This window comes from Echiichthys vipera (assembly GCF_963691815.1).
Source record: "Echiichthys vipera genome assembly, chromosome: X".
In the NCBI taxonomy this organism is placed as follows: Eukaryota; Metazoa; Chordata; class Actinopteri; order Perciformes; family Trachinidae; genus Echiichthys; species Echiichthys vipera.
In genome coordinates, this window is record NC_139825.1 from 4,805,118 (window position 1) to 4,818,929 (window position 13,812).

Genomic DNA, 13,812 nt, shown 5'->3' on the forward strand with positions numbered 1-13,812 from the left:
TGAAACAGATTACTTTGTCCAGATATAAGAGGTGAAGTCGAACATGTACTGTACGGATATATCTTACTTTGCAGTGTGTGTGTGTATACAGTTGAAAGAAACACTGATGGCTGTGATGTGTGTCGCAGCGAATGTGTTTTCATACTACAGGTCCCAGAATAGCAGGGGAATCAACAAACTATGTTTTAGTAAATAAGTCAGGCAATAATTGGCCTTTTCCCATAATTATGTGAGCAACTGTGATCTGATTTTCTGCTGCCCACAGCTGCATGAGTCTGCAAACAGTGAAAGTCAAAGTAGGCTAGTTGCTAAGGAGTTGGAGATGAGCAAACTGCAGCTCATCTACAACAGTGTGGCTGCTCCTGGCTGTTCTTTACTCCCTGACATGGTTCCATCAAAAAATGCTCCAAATGGCTGTTATCTTGTTTCATAGACACACTTTTGATGAACGATAGCAGTCACTGTCTTCTAAGGTGAAGCTGCAGCAGTAGAAAATGTTGGGCTTGCATTCGCTGTAACTTAATCTAACCTTGATAAACACACGTTACTAAGATCAGATGGCCTTTGATCAGTGAGTCTGTGACTTGCCACTTGTTCTTTGCAGTGGAACAGTACACATAAAATTGCCACCACTGACCATCCTGTTATGTTGATTTCAAGTGGAAAGTTTTCCCAGAAACACTTTCTTTCTATCTAGCCAGTTCTATTTCTATGGTTTTGATGATGGTCAGAAAATGATGATCCAAAACTAACCATACGACCATTCAGAGCCTCTACGCCAGTATGGAAGCATCTGGATTCAGAATGTTTCTCCACTCATTACCTACAGCAAGGAGGTTTGTTTTCTGTTTGGTTTATCTGTATGTCTGAATTTTGAGCAGGATAATGGACAAAACTACTGTCCCAGTTTTCATGAAACTTTGTTGAAGGGTGTAGCATGGGCCAATGAAGAGCCAGTTCAATTATTGGGAGGTTACACTAATAATTTTTTCTTCTGTTAGCACTGCAAGACAGAGCCGGTTTGTGACCTTCTAGTTTATTCTGTTTTATATATATGGATTTAATTCCCTAATAACTGCTACTCATATTTAGGGTTGGATACCTAACTTGTTACATTTAAGGGTACTGACCAAATTACGTCGGTACTACCGAGTTCAACTTCACGTTAAGTCAATAAGTGCCAAATGTCGGCAGACTAACTGAGAGCATGTAAGCATGAGCTTCTCTGTTCTCTCCACTGCACGTTCAGCTCCGACACACACACACACACACACACACACACACACACACACACACACACACACACACACACACACACACACACACACACGCCCCTGCAGCTCATTCAAGTCAAAGTAAGTGAATCAGGGCATTGGCGAGTCAAGAGCTGTCACAAGTGTGGTTTCACTTTTCAAAACTTCACACAGACAATGCTTGCTGAATTTAATATAATATAATGGCAAACTGGAGGTTTGGGAGGGGAGAGGGAGATAGGGAGGGATTTTATTTTGTGTAAAATGTTCTAAATAAGTAACATTTTCTAAGTAAATAGGATAAAATAGGTTTGGACTGACTTTACAACTGTATAGGTCAGAAAAGTACGGCACTGTACTGTATACAAACTGGTGATTTAACACTCTAGCTAGGCCATTTAATAGTCTTTAGACACTGCAAGATTTATCTTTAATCCTGAGCCACTGACATTCAACGCTATATAAACTTCAGCAAGTTTTACTACAATACAACTGTCTACAACCAGACATGGGTGTCTTCATGCATGCTTTCACTCCAGCTCATCTTGTATCTATTCCTGTCTATTTGTGTATTCTGACATCCCAATCATCATTCAACCCAAGACAATTCTGGACACCCAGGAGTACGACCTTTGAATTGATTGGCCTTCCACAATGACTAGGTCCGGGCCCTGTCCAATGAAATTAGTAGATGACCTGTGCTGTTTTAATGAAGCGCGTTGAGATAAATAGGTCCAAGGGATAATTGGTCCAAGGGATAATTGGTGGGTAAGAACCATAGGAACAGACTGGTGACCTCTAGAAAACTCATCTGCTTTCCTCTCTCATCTCTTCCTACATTCATCTTCCCCTGTCTCTTTTATCTTCGCTCTCTCCATCACTTCATTCTGTCATTCATTTATCCATGTACCTGTGTCTTTATATCAGCAGAGTAAAAGGAATTAGGGATGTGAGCATTTTGCATGCTGTAGATTTATTTTGGGTAGAACAGGGTGACTAACAGTTTACAAGTTAAAGTGTAATTCCGGCACAAAATCATCCCATGGTCTTTTTTGGCACTTACATACATCAAATTAGCCATTGAGACGGGGGTTTTTTTGTGTATGAATTATCAATGGAGAAATCCGGTAGAGTCGCTAACAGCTGGACGTGGCTAACACTGATTAGCTCAGGGAATTAAGGTGAAGGCTTTAAAACGTATTTTTCAACCACAAATACTGCTCAAAATAACACCAATCCTCTGCAGTATCATGATAGGAGTCCTTACACATAAATCGTGTGATAAAGTGTGTGATTAAAAGTACTAGAGTGCTAAGAAGTCCTAGTGAATGCTTGGTAATGCTTGGTATTTTTCGGTGCGTGTCAGTGTGCATTTTGGGTCAATATCATAAACTGTATGGCCAATATGATAGTACCAGCAAGAAATAAAAACTACTTTAATTTTTGATAACACCATTAATGGTATTTAAAAACCTAAATCAATCTCCCTCACATCACATTTGTGCACATTGTGTGCACAACCACAGTGTGAGTGTGTGTGTGAGTAACTGCTTCACAGACAGTCTAGTATTAGCTTTTGTTATCCTGGCTTGCTAATATCAGTAGGAAAATACACTTATAGCTTTAAAAAAATATCCTAATTCTGAATCTATTGTAGGTCAGTAATTATAGTATTATTGCTTGGCGTCAATGTAAAACTGTAATTATGTCTATCTGGGGAACACTGGGGTCTTGGTTCAGCTCATATGTGTTCAGTAGCAGTAATGAAAACAAGAGTCTCCACAATTCTTAATTAAAGCTTGTTTTTCTGATGAAGTTCCCCACAGAAAAATGTCAAAGCCAGCCTATGACGTTTTTCTGTGGGGACTGAGAGCTGTTTTGCCACAGTAATCAAAACTAATGAGAAATGATGTGTATCCTGTGTTAAACCAGGAGCCATTGGAGGCAATGGAGGACTGGGGTGATGTGGTCATGTGATCAGGTACTGGTAAGTGGCAGGCTTTTGTTCAGAGTTCTGTATGTACTGAAGTTTATTGAGGAATTTGTTTGTGGTACAATAGAGGATGTTGTTGCAATCGTCAAGACTGAATGTTACAAATGCATGACTGAGTGTTTCTGAAGCAGTAAGAGACAGTGAGGATCAGAGGCGGGCAATGTTAAGGAGGTGGGAGAAGAATGTTTTGGTGATGTGGTTGACATGAGGCAAGAACGAGAGGCTGGGTCGAAGATGACTCCAAGGTTGCAAGTAAGGGTGAACTGGATGCAAAATACTGGTTGGGAGTCCTGCTCAAAGACTCAAATTTCTAAATTTCAGCAAGATTCTTAGCGTCCCTGTCTAATGTGTGTTAAGGGGTGAGGGTGGAGGGAGTGGCAGCAGTGACGGTTTTGGAGGACAGGTAGAGTTGGGTGTCATCAGCGTAAAAGGGAAACAGGAGGCTGTGGCATGAGAGGATCTTTTCAAGTAGTAGAATGTAGAGGATGAAGAGAAGAGAACCAAGCACCAAACCCTGGGGGACATCATGGTTGACAAGGACAATTTAAAATAACGGAAACTGGTTGTAACATAAACCCATATGAAACATTATACAAGGGAGTTGTGTGTTTATGTATTAAGCAATATTGAGAATATTCTTGAAACAAAGCAAAACATGAAATGGAAACGCAGAATGGAGAAAAACAAACCAGCAGCACTCATACACTATAGGAAGTGCCTCAAATCAATGTGAAGTCAAGCTGAATGAATGAAATTAAATGGCAATTCAGTCTGATTAGGCTACAAAATAAGCTTTGTAGTGAACAAAGACACCAGTTTTCTTCAGTGAATCTCGACATTGCATTTGAACCAAACGCACAATACATATTAAAGAAAGCTAACATTATAGAGCTGAGAAATTAAGAGGGATTCATGTCATAAAATGTTTTTAGGCTTATGTGAGTGAAGTCTAAAAAAATTCCATAAAAAATGTAATCATGTATAGAGAATTATAGTCGCTGACAGTAAGCAGCAGTCTAATAGTTTTTCCACCAACCAAAAAATCTAAATAATTTTCTCTGCTGTGGAGCTATCACACGTTTTTTTTTTTTTTAATATACAATAGCACGATTCTCCAAAGCTGAGCACAAAGTAATTTGAGCAGCATTCAAGCCATTTCACTGAAAAGCAACCTTGAAATTAGTTGCGGAACAGCTGCAAAGCAGGCTGACAAAAGTGCAGAAGACTACTACACAAATCGATGGATGTAATTTTCTGACCTTCAAATCAAAGTAGATAGACGTGTCGTTTGGTTAAGTGTTGTATTATACAGCATGAATGAAACTAAGACATGGGATACACACACAAACACACACACACACACACACACACACACACACACACACACACACACACACACAAACACACACACATTCAGTGGTTTAAGTTTTAATTTTTACAGAGTTAATTGAAAGGGAAATCAGGCAGGTTTGCAGTGGAAAGGCATTCAGCCTCAAAATCACTGAGAGCTAATGAGGACTGTAAGACGTGTGTGTGTGTGTGTGTGTGTGTGTGTGTGTGTGTATGAGGTTTCAGCGGTATCAGCAGCAGCGTGTACGTGCCCATGTGATCAAAAGAACACACATGCGTGCGTGTGTGTGCGTTGTTACGTGTGCACAGACTTCATCACGTAACAAGAAGCAGCGTACTACACGAGCGTGTGAATGCCTGTGTGTCACTGTTAGATGTTTTCTTTAAGGCATTTACACGCACTTGTGTTCGCATGTTTTTATTGTTTGCAATTAGAAGTAGATCTAGACTGCTCGCACCATTATGGGTACATGAACGCATAACATAGTTTCTCTTTGTTCCATTTTCATCCAGTAGATGGCACCACTGAGAAAATAATACACGAAACAGACTACATCCATTGTTTTATATTTGACCGGCAAATGATTGAAAAATCATTTAACTACAGTTGACCAGGGGAAACCTATTTCCCTGGAAACATTCATATATTTGAACACTTGAAAGGACTAATGTAAGCACAACTGTCCTTAAATGAATAAATAAATAAAGCATCCGTTCAAATGAGGCTATTGATTTTCTGTTTAAAAAGGTGTCTGACTTGTTTATTATTTATGAAAATAGAAATCTTGAAATGAAAGCTAAATTTTGAATAATTTAGATCCATATTCTCCTGCTCCTCTGACATCACTACACTGAATGATGTATGATTAAATAGACTACAGTATGGTTTTATTTTCTCATAGTGGAGTTATATCTCACTGGTTAGGGTGCTAGGCCTAGAATTTAAACACTATGAGATCAAATCCCACTGGTGCCATGTATTTTTGTGTATATATTAGATCAAACTGCAAAAGAAGAACAAAAAGTCTGAAGCCTAAATTTCTATTTTCTTCAATCTCAGCCCATTTTTTGAACAAAATATTTGACTATAATACAGGATGGTAAAGCTCACAAGGCAGGGCAAGGCAAGTTTCTTTGAATTGTCTTGTTGTTGAAATGTGTGATACAAAGTGCTTTACATCAAATATACAGCAAGTAAAAGCAATATGCAACATACAAATATATAAATCACATTAATGTAACATAATTAAGTTAGAATTAAAACCTAAATACTAATAATAATAATAATAATAATAATAATAATAATAATTCATTTGTTTTATATAGTGCTTTTCAGATACTCAAAGACTCTTACAATGACAAAAAAATAAACTAAAACAAAAAAGGGGTAATGACAAACAGGGTGGGGCAGACAAAAAACAGCACAAGACAGGAAACAGAAATAAAATCTCAACAGAAGACAAATAAAACAGAATAAAAGTTACAGTGCAGTGTAAGAAGAAGAAAGCTGGTTCATAACGTACCAGCAGATCAGAAATGTGTTTTTGCCCTAAGCAGTTCAGTGCTTTATAAACCATCAACAGCACCTTCAAATCAATTCTTTGACAGAAAGGAAGACGGTGCAAAATATCTGAGGACCTGAGTGTCACTGTTCCAGAGTGCCACAAAGTTCTCCAGTCTGTCTCACAGGATGTTGTGGTTGACTGTGAATGCCTCTAGAGTAGCACATTAAGTAGCCACATGCTTTCTCTGGCACAACGAAGGAAGCTATCTGTCTTTCATTACTTATTAATTTAAGGACAGTTGTGCTTCCATTAGTCACTTACAAGTGTTGAAATACATGAACAACATAATAATTCAATGTCTGTTTGGTGTATTATTTTCTCAGTGGTGCAATCTACTGGATGAAAATGGAATGAAATAGGTTACGTTATCTTAAAAAAAAGTAACTGGTTGGTGAACTGATTTGTTCAACGTCAGACATCAAGTCACGTGACTTAGGGCACTACGTAGGTAGCTACAGGGCACGAAACGAGGGAAGACATGGCGACGGAAGGCAACAACTTTGAAATAGAGGATGCACCTAGCGGTTTGAAATCACCCATGTGGCAGCATTTTGGATTCCCGCTATAAGCAAATACGACTGGTGAGAAATGGACAGACAAAACCAAAACAGCATGATAATATTGCAAGAGACGGCTAAGATATACTGGCAAAATGAGCAACATGCGGCAGCATATTAGCCGCCACCATAGTTAGAAGCAAAGGAACGTTACGTCAACTCCTGAGCAAAAATGGCCCAAGCTGCCCACTCAAATGGTGGAAGGAGAACAGTAAGTTTGACCCACTGCTTTCACCCCAAGCAAAGGCTTACCTCACCACACCAGCCACCTCAGTCCCCAGTGAAAGGGTCTTTATGTTGTAACCTCACAAAGATCTTTGCTATGAACTGAGAACGTTGACATGTTGATTTTCCTCTAGAGAAACCTGAATGTTTCAAGCTACAGAAGCAAGTCTTAGTTTATTTGAAGAGATTTTATGTTTTGATGTTATTATTTCGATGTGGGATTTGTTTCTAGAAAGTTATTTTTTTAAGTTAGTTATTATTTTTTAAGTAAGTGAATAACTACTTCAGTTGCAATTTTTTTAAACAGTGTTTCTGTAAAGATTTTACATGAATTAAGATATTGAATTACACCAGTTAACACCAGTTAACTTGTGAGATTGTTTCTAAAGAAAGGAGATATTTTTCATGTATTTTGTTGTTTACGATTACCATTTGCATTAAGTTGCACTTTTTATAAGAGGACACAAACTGAAACAAAGTTTCTGTAATAAAGCACCTCTAAAAAAAAAATTTCCTCGAGGGCGAATGGAGTACTCCTTTTTCCAAATCTATTTTTAGAACTTTAGAACGCATCTTCCTGCAGGAATAATGATTCACAGCAATACAGCCTACCCAAAGCCTAATGCTTATTCTCAATCAAAACAGTCACAGTTACTCTTTAAGGATTTATTTTTCACAACCACAACTTCAAAACATTGTGTCTTTAAAAAAAAACGTAATCAAATTTGCGTTCTCATTTTGTTAATGATCAGTCTGCTGTGGAGAACAGGGGCTCCTCTGGCACAGAGGTGGCAGGGATCAGCGGCTGTTGCTTTGACACAACGCTCACTTTTTTGTCCTGGTGCCTGTTGGACTTCTACCACTCCAGTGGGTTTTTCTGAGGACCAATGCATGGCTCACTGAAACAAGCTTCTAGCTCGTTGACACCCATATTTTCCATCTAGTTCTCCCCGAAGAAGGTGTCCAGTGACTCGACATTGCAGCCTCCAGCATTAGATAGGCTTTCACAAATATTAGCTAAAGTTTCAATCGCATGAGTGTGTTGCTGAGACAGAAGCAGTAAATTTTCTCCTGATCCGTCCATCTGAAAAATTTCCATTTTACTGTCAGAATGTTCTGGAGATATGTAGCTTGTGAAAAATATCCAATCTGATATTTTTTTCAGTGATTTTAGGGCTTTAAGTATAAAAGAACCAATCAAGTAATAATTCGGAATGACCTACGAGGAGCAGAGAAGCGTGTTTCAGCCTTAATTCTGCTGTTAACCTCTCAAGGACAGAGAATAAAATGATTGATAACTTTATTCATAGTAGTGTTTTGCTGTCTGACGAGCCTTTAAAGTCAAGGATGTATTGTTAAAACTGGACTTCCTGGATCATATTCCATCCTGTCTTTTTTGCCTCTTTGCTTATTTTGGTCTAAACTCTTACAAAGAAACTCTTAGGAACTTCCCAACCCTATAAATAAATTTTCTTCTGTCGTTGGCTTTCTTACATATGTAATGAGGTATATGACATGACCATTGACCAGTGTAAAACCATCCTCCTGATGTCTGTGACCACTCTAATCACTGATGTGTAGACTTTTTTTTACTTTTTTCCAACCCCTCCATGTTTACATTGTCCTCCCTCTGGTGTCCATATCTCATCTCTCCCCCAATCTGTTTCTTTTTTTTACAAATCAACCCCCCTGCCTTCCCCTCCCCCACCGTTTCATAATCTCCTTGTCTTGTGTTCATATAACACAACACCTCCTCCCCTCCATCTTGATTTGGTCATTTTTCCTCTCTCTCTTTCGGCGTTCCTCAGTGTCTCTCCACCACTGCCCCCATCTTACTCAGCCCTCTGTCCCTTCTGTCCGCTGCTGCTGTCTTTCTTAACCCACTTTCAAAGCAAAACAATAGACACAATGGAGTGAGCCCCAGAGGCTATGGGAGGGGATATAGATCGTAGGGCCAGTACAAGTATCAAAAGACTGCTCCCCACCAAGAGAGAGACACAGACACAGAGAGCACTACTGCCCATCTGCTGAGGTGCTGAAAGGAAAAAGGAGGGCTTAGTAGATTATGGTGACAGGCAGCAGAGAGAGTGAGGGGATTCTGGTGTGTGTGTGTGTGTGTGTGTGTGTGTGTGTGTGTGTGTGTGTGTGTGTGTGTGTGTGTGTGTGTGTGTGTGTGTGTGTGTGTGTGTGTGTGTGTGTGTGTGTGTGTGTGTGTGTGTTTGTGCGTGTGTGTGTGTGTATGTATAGCCCTAGCTGGTTACAGAATTTTGTATTACCATTGTAAATTATACCACAGAGTTTTCTTTGAAGTATATCCTCAGTCCCTGGATAATTAACAATACTATGGGTTTAAGTTCTTAAGTAAGGAACAATGCTTTTTCCATCAGTTTGATATGGCGAATGGTTATATACACTTTGAGATCCATCATGGGGAAAAAGCCACATTGAAATGCCAATCAAGGCTGTAGCAAATGTGAGCAAATGTGACCAAAGCCAGTGCTGTTGAATACAAAATCTGAAATTCAATTCATTTAAATTGTATTTAGTGTCAAATCTCAGTTATCTCAGGACTCTTTCCATATAGAGGAGGTCTAGACCACACTCTGTGATTTATTTACGGGGCCCAACAATTCCTCCATGGACAAACAGCAGCTGTAACATCAACAGTGTTGAAGAGAGACAGAGAGAGAGAGAGAGAGAGAGAGAGAGAGAGAGAGAGAGAGAGAGAGAGAGAGAGAGAGAGAGAGAGAGAGAGAGAGAGAGAGAGAGGCCCCCAGATGCAGTCATTTGTCCAAGGAATAAATGCCGATTATAACCCACTAAAGACAAAAGCCCGATTTAGGTGTTAGAAGGGTTTTTGTCCAGTGGAAAAGGAGCTTTATTGTCTTTTACATCTTTTTTTCTGGTCTTATCCAGTACATCCAGACATTGAACCTACACAAATTCTCTTTTGATTTAATCTGTGTTTCCAATGATTACTATGGTATTATGTTCTAATATTACGAACAATAACAACACTCGGGCATTGCTAACTGAGCAAGTTAACCATGCCATAAAGATGCAGTAAATGCTTCAATCATTTATACTCAGCAACCAGAACAACACCATCCACTGAGAGTGATTTCAGATGCATATCCAGGCAGCAGGGCCAGTTTCTGGACCCATGCCAGCAAGCCTCCCACCTGTTGCTTCTGTTTAGATCCGATTTTTCCAGACTAGCATCAATGTGTCACTCCCAGCCTTAACAATTATGTTTAGGTATTGAAAGATAAACTTTGCACACAACTGTGTGGGCAGCAGTAAGTTAACCTGTGTTATTGGAGCACACCTCAGCGCTTTCCAAACCTCTAGCATCTCTTTGGCTTTGTCTTTAAAGATATGGATTGTAAAATTCATGTTTGAGACACTACAGATGAATAGGGTAAACAATGTTTACTTATAAATATCAAACTTCCCTGGCTGATTACTGACATTGAGACAAATATTTTTGTGTTACAGGTTTTCTGAAATGTTGTTTAAATATGCAAATAAGGAAATCATCTTTGACTTTTGGTGATTTTTTGAGAAATCTACAGACAAACAGACAAAGTGTATTGAAATAAATGTTTTCTTTCCCCTAGTGTGAAAGAATACATGTTAAGAAAGCAAAATAGCCAAAAATTCCAATAACAGTTGACTAGTGCATGAAAAAACAATATCCGGCCTTAAAGATATAATCCATAAGATTTTCATCTAGTTAATTGTCTTTACAGCTCCTGTGTGTGTGTGTGTGTGTGTGTGTGTGTGTGTGTGTGTGTGTGTGTGTGTGTGTGTGTGTGTGTGTGTGTGTGTGTGTGTGTGTGTGTGTGTGTGTGTGTGTGTGTGTGTGTGTGTGTGTGTGTGTATTTAAGAGAGGGTAACATATAGGTGTTTCAATAAAGTTTACAAAAAGTCAACATACAACTGTGAACACAACAAGATGGAGGGCTCTGAACGAACAGGCTCTAGAGGCCGCTAGAAACAAAGTATCTCATGTCTTCCGAGTTATAACTTTAAAGAGCTGCTTCCCTTATTCTTTCCATGGGAGCTTCTGTCTCCCACACAGTAGATGAAACTGTTCTGATAGCTAATAGAACCCTTGACACCCAAAACAGGTTAGCAACTCTTATAAATAAGAGTATTATACTACTGAGAACAAATAAGCCCCTGTTATTTTGTTAATTCCAGTGAAGAACTAAAGCAAAAAAAAAGACAATACAAGATTTTCCTATGATTTTGTCCTTTTAGAGAAGACAAAGTTTAAAAAAAAAAGACTGAAAAGGTTGTGCTGAAAACAGTGACACTGAAACAACATTTTGGATGAAGTGATGTAGACATGTGAGTTTCTCTTTTTCCCTTCCATACCATCGTTACACATGGAGCATATCACACCAGTCTCTGTCTCACACACACACACACACACACACACACACACACACACACAATGCATTCTCTGCTCACTTTTCTCTACATTATATGGCGCTTTCAGACCACTGTACTGAACAAAGAGAAAGGACCACAGTATGTCTTGAGTTCAGATGCATTGTGGGTATTGTACTGTGGGTAATGCATATATTTGCATTGTGTATGCGTGTGTATTGTGAGTGTATTGTATGTGTACTGTAGCGTATCAACACAGTAGAGGCTAACACAAGTCTGGAGACTCCACTGGACGGGATGTTAATGTATGACACAAGACTTTTATTGAATGCAGACACTGACAGTTTGTTGGCAGTAGGGAGAAAAGCAGGAACACAGGCTCAAGTGTTAATGTGTGTAGTCCTGGAGACCCTGTTGCATCACGGTTTCATCTGAATAAAGAGTCATGGAGTCAAACAGTCCACTGAATTTGAAATATCTGTTGAGAATAGGGCAAGAAAACCCACCGAAATACAGTCTTATTCTTACAGTTTTACGTAGGTAGTGTTTTAGCAGTTTTGATCTGTTGCAGCACCATAAGGAATCAGAAATATCAGCAACATATCTGCTAAATGTGTATGTGTGTGTGTGTGTGTGTGTGTGTGTGTGTGTGTGTGTGTGTGTGTGTGTGTGTGTGTGTGTGTGTGTGTGTGTGTGTGTGTGTGTGTGTGTGTGTGTGTGTGTGTGTGTGTGTGTGAGAGTGTTTGTGTGTGTTACCTCTTCAGGCCCTAGTTAGGTTAACCACAGGGAGTATTCAACTAATAATTATGGTTTGCCTCTCTTTAGGAAAATATATTTTATAGAAGACGACACACACACACACACACACACACACACACACACACACACACACACACACACACACGGCTTTTGTGGCTCCCTAATGGTGAAGCGAATAACCTTTGACCGTATTCCATCAGTAGCCATTACTTGCATGCTAATGGCCTCTGTGTGCTGTGTGTGGGGCGCTGATCACGGCCATCTCAGATGTAGTACAGCAGTCCAAACGAACTCATTCAACAAAAACATAAACATACAACATGTTTGTTTACACTAACTTCCGGGTACAAAAACCCCTGCATCCTGTACATACAATTCTATGGCACTGAGCAAACTAGGAACAAGTTAAAATACTCTCTATAATAGTTGAGGTAACTGTGTCACTGTTATGACTCTCACTCACATCGGACTCACTTCTTCAACAATGAAACCCAACTATTCCCCATTTTTTGGGGACCCCCCTGGAGCTCTCTTAAGGACCCCAAGGGATCCACCAACCCCTGGTTAAGAACCACTGTACTAGAGTACCAAATGTGAATTAATCCACTGCTGGAAATAGTTCCAAACAAAGGAACTATTTTTTCCTTTTTGAGAAACACTTGATAAAAACTACAGCGACTACTGGCCCTTTTTTAACAAAACTTTATATTTTGAGTCATTTTTATAGATTTACATCTTCAGTAGATTTATTTCATTGCTCACAGTAAGGTAGGTAGAGGAACTTCTAATCAGTTGGCAGTGGGACATTATCAATAGCCCATGTGTGTTTTATCCCAATTTTTGTTACATATAAACTACAGTGGTGTGCCTTCTTAGCAGAACACGCAATAATGTTTGAATGCTAGGGAAAAATAAAATCAGAGCTCCTTACAAAAAATAATATTTGCTAAAAAGTGGGAAAACTGAACTCTGTGAGACTTCAGAATATTTTATATACTGTCACCATCATCACCATGCCTCCCTCTATTTGTCTCGCTTGACCTGCACATCAGGTGACAATCATCAAGTTGGCAGCCCTAAGGTGTCAAAGCCAATCATATAAGGTGACAGGCTGATAACAGTTATTGATCCAGTGATCAATAGAGCTGTGGGACAGCCCTGCAGCGTTACTGCAGCTTGCAGAACGCTGTCCTTTGTTAACAGGTTTAGGTGGTTCAGCTTCATTATAAGAAAGCCTTTTGTTGCAGACACTCCTCACCTGCCTGACAGATGCAGTCAGTCAGCTGTAGGCAGACACACAGTGCAGTGACAGACGGCTATATGGTTGAAACAGCCCTTTAGGCTTCCAGCTTTAGTTACACTCAAACAGTTAGGAACAGAGCTGGATGTTCAGTTGAAATACAATGTCTTTTCCGGCTCATCCCCGATGAGCTGCAGATCAGATTCAGACCTATTGTAATTCTTCAAACAACATCCGTGTGTCACTGAGATGAAGAAGAAAAGAAGTCCTGCTCCCTCAAATACTTATTATATAAATGACCAGGCCAGCTCTTAGTATTAGGATTCCACTATAGCAGCAGTATACCATATGCAATTCAATTAGATAACACTGAGGAAACTTATAAATAACAGCAAACTAGATGGAATGCAGAAATATGAATATGAATGTAGACTGGAAAGGATTTAAACTTAATGCTAAAATCAGCATAAAT